Raw genomic sequence first — 3,303 nt, 5'->3', positions numbered from 1 at the left:
GTGGCCCTGGTTGTTAGGGGTGGGTGGGTGGGTGGGAGGGCAGGGTCTCCTGGAATTAATTCTACCAGGTGGGCTGATGTTTTTTGCTATATCACTAGTGCTGGGGCACAGGGAAAGGGCTCGGGGCCTCAGTTTTCTCATCTGTGAAGTGGGCATGCTGTATGGGAGCACTCCCCGTAGGCTGACAATAGGAAGGTCCTACATACAATGCTCCAAGTCAGCTTTTACTTTTCTAAAGACAATATATTTTTATTGATTTCAGAGAGGAAGAGAAAGGAAGAGAGAGCTAGAAACATCAATGATGAGAGAGAATCATGGATCAACTGCCTCCTGCACACCCCACACTGGGGATCGAGCCTGCAATCTGGGCATGTGCCCTGACCGGGAATTGAACCCTGACCTCCTGGTTTGACACTCAATCACTGAGCCATGCCGGCTGGGAAGCTTTTACTTTTTTAAATGGCATTTTAACATACTAATTACAAAAGTATTACGTGTTCATGGCTACATTTTTCTTTACATTAAAAACTATAATAGCTGAATACGAATATAATAGCTGAATATGTGATTTACTTTAAAAATTCAGAAATACATGTAAAGATTCCCCCTCTCATCTACCCCACCACAGTGCTGCTCCCTTACCCAGAAGTAATCATCAGTAGCATCTTTAAATAATTTATCTTTATGATTTTAAATATATGTATTATTCATAGCCTACATTAAAAAAAAATAGATGCCTTAAAAGCCATGTCAGTACCTAGAGCGATCACTGCCTGGGTTCCGTGGGAGGTAGTGGAGGTTATTTAACCCACACCTGTTTTGTTTTGTTTTAAAAATATATTTTTGTTGACTTCAGAGAGGAAGGGAGAGGGAGAGAGAGAGAGAAACATCAATGATGAGAGAGGATCATTGGCCAGCTGCCTCCTGCACGCCCCACACTGGGGATCGAGCCCGCAACCCGGGCCTGTGCCCTGACTGGGAATCGAACTGTGACCTCCTGGTTCATAGGTCGATGCTCAGCCACTGAGCCACGCTGGCTGGGCCCGCACTCATTGTTAGGCTGTTTCTGAATTGTCAGCATTGGGGCAGCCACGAACATCCCCCGGCATGCATGGGGTGCTGGGGCAGTCTAAGGAAACACAAAGGTAGTCATTTTGGGTGGATACTATCAAATTCACCCTTCCCCAAACTGAGCCAGTGTACACATACACATACAGTACATGAGGATGGGCTTCCCCTTTTGCTAAAAGTGGGTGTCATTCATCTTCAAAACCTGTGTCCATCCAATGGTACAAAGTTATAGCATTGTGCTTTTTAAAAAAAAAGTGTTTTCTCATGTGTTTATTGAAAAACACATGCACCTTTTCTCTAGTAAATCCTCTGTTCAATACTGTCAACAGTAAAATAAAAAATAAAAATTTAAATCCTCTCTTCACAGACTTTGCCAATTTAAAAAATTGGGTGGCTTATCTTTTCTGATGGAAGGTCTTTATCTTCTCTGAATATTAAGGCTTTGTTGATTTTTACAAATATTTTATTTTTGAAATATGTGGAATGGATGGGTAATTTTTCCATAAAGACTTTTAAAATTATTACAGAGTCGAATCAATCTTTGCGAGTTTTGTGCCTTACTCCAGATGGCCTTCTCCATCTCCAGATGACAAGAGCTATCTTCCTGACTTTTTAAACATTTTGATAAATTTATTTTTTATGTGTAACTCTGTAATCCATTTGACATTTCTATTTATGTCTGGTGTGAGGTGGGGATATGTTTGGTGTAAGGTGGAGAATCTATTTCCAACTGGAGGACTGACTCTGTTGACACTATTTTTTGTAGAGTCCTACTGATATGAGAGTCATTTGGTTGCTTAGGCTTTTATATATATAGCCTATTTGAATGTTTATCCTAATGAAATCTCAGTATATTCATGGGTATGTTTTTAAAATATTTATTATTTGCTCACTGATCTGTCTGTCCCTGGGTTAGTGCTGCACTGTTTCAATCTGCTTTATGTATGTTTTGTTAAACTGTAGCAAAAGCTCTCTTCTTCTTTTAAAAAAAATAGCCTAAATCCAGATTTTGGTCTATTTCTTAGAGGTTTACAAAAAGTCATCTGGTGTACTTTTGTAGGTTAGCTTTTTGGTATCTGTCTTTCCCACATATATTAACCCAGTTCCTGGTCAGCAGTCCACACTCTGTGCCCTGCTGCTCACGTCCTTAGGGGGAAGCAGTCACACACTCAGCTCCCAGGAGGGATAGCATTGAGCGTCTGCCCCCTGGTGGTCAGTGCACATCATAGCAACTGGTCGAACAGTTGTTCGGTCATTTGGTTGCTTAGGCTTTTATAGATATAATCTGCTAGTTTCTGAGAGGTTTACCACAGGAATTAAGACATTATCTATTTCTTCTTGCTTTATGTTTCAAAGCTGTGCTGTTAAGAGTGCAAGGTTCATGCATACTGTACCATCTCAGTGGGGCATATACCCTATCAATGTAAAATGGTCCTATTTAATATTTGTTCTTTTTCAACAATCTGGCTCATATCATAGAGTTTATTTCTAATTCTACTGTTCTAGTTGATTGGGGTATAATTTTATATTTTGTACATGTTTCCTACAGCTTTTCCTTGGGTTTATTTTGCACCTTTTATAGTTTCTTGATTTGAACATTTAATTAATTTATTTTCATTATTTCAAATTTCAAGTAATTTGCTTTATTTGCTTTGTCTTTTGTTATTAAATCCCTGCTTCATTGCATCATGGTAAGAAATGTGGGCCAAGCGACGTCTACTCGTAGGGAAGTTACTGTGGTTTCCTTAGTACTGAGTGTGCGGTTGATTTTTATAGATATTTCATTCCCCAAAGACAAGAGTTGAAGACTCTCCCGCTGCCAGTGAGGGTTTGGTTCCTTATGCAGCGCTGGCTGGCTTTGCCTCGTTAGATGCCATGTTATCGATGAGCAGAACTGTATGATGTTCGATAGTCATTGGAACTTTTATCTCTTTCCAACATAAATGACTTCCTTTTTCTGGTTGGAGATTAACATTGCCATTTCTATTTTTGCTTGCGCAGAAATAATATTTTTTGCCCATCTTTTTACTTTCAACAGCTTCATGTCACTTTGTTTTAGGTGGGTCTTTAATCAGTAGCATGTGATTAGGTTTTTTCTCTACCCAATATAAGAATCTTTGACTTCGAGAGTTCTTTTGTATTCACCTTGGTGGCGATAATGGATGTGCATTTTTATGCAATTACCTTGTGTGGGCTTTTCTGATTGATTGTTTCCCCTCAAAGTACGCCCCC

This window comes from Myotis davidii, unplaced genomic scaffold, assembly GCF_000327345.1.
Source record: "Myotis davidii unplaced genomic scaffold, ASM32734v1 scaffold663, whole genome shotgun sequence".
Classification (NCBI taxonomy): Eukaryota; Metazoa; Chordata; class Mammalia; order Chiroptera; family Vespertilionidae; genus Myotis; species Myotis davidii.
The sequence above is the reverse complement of the archived record's forward strand: the minus strand, read 5'-3'. Positions refer to the sequence as shown.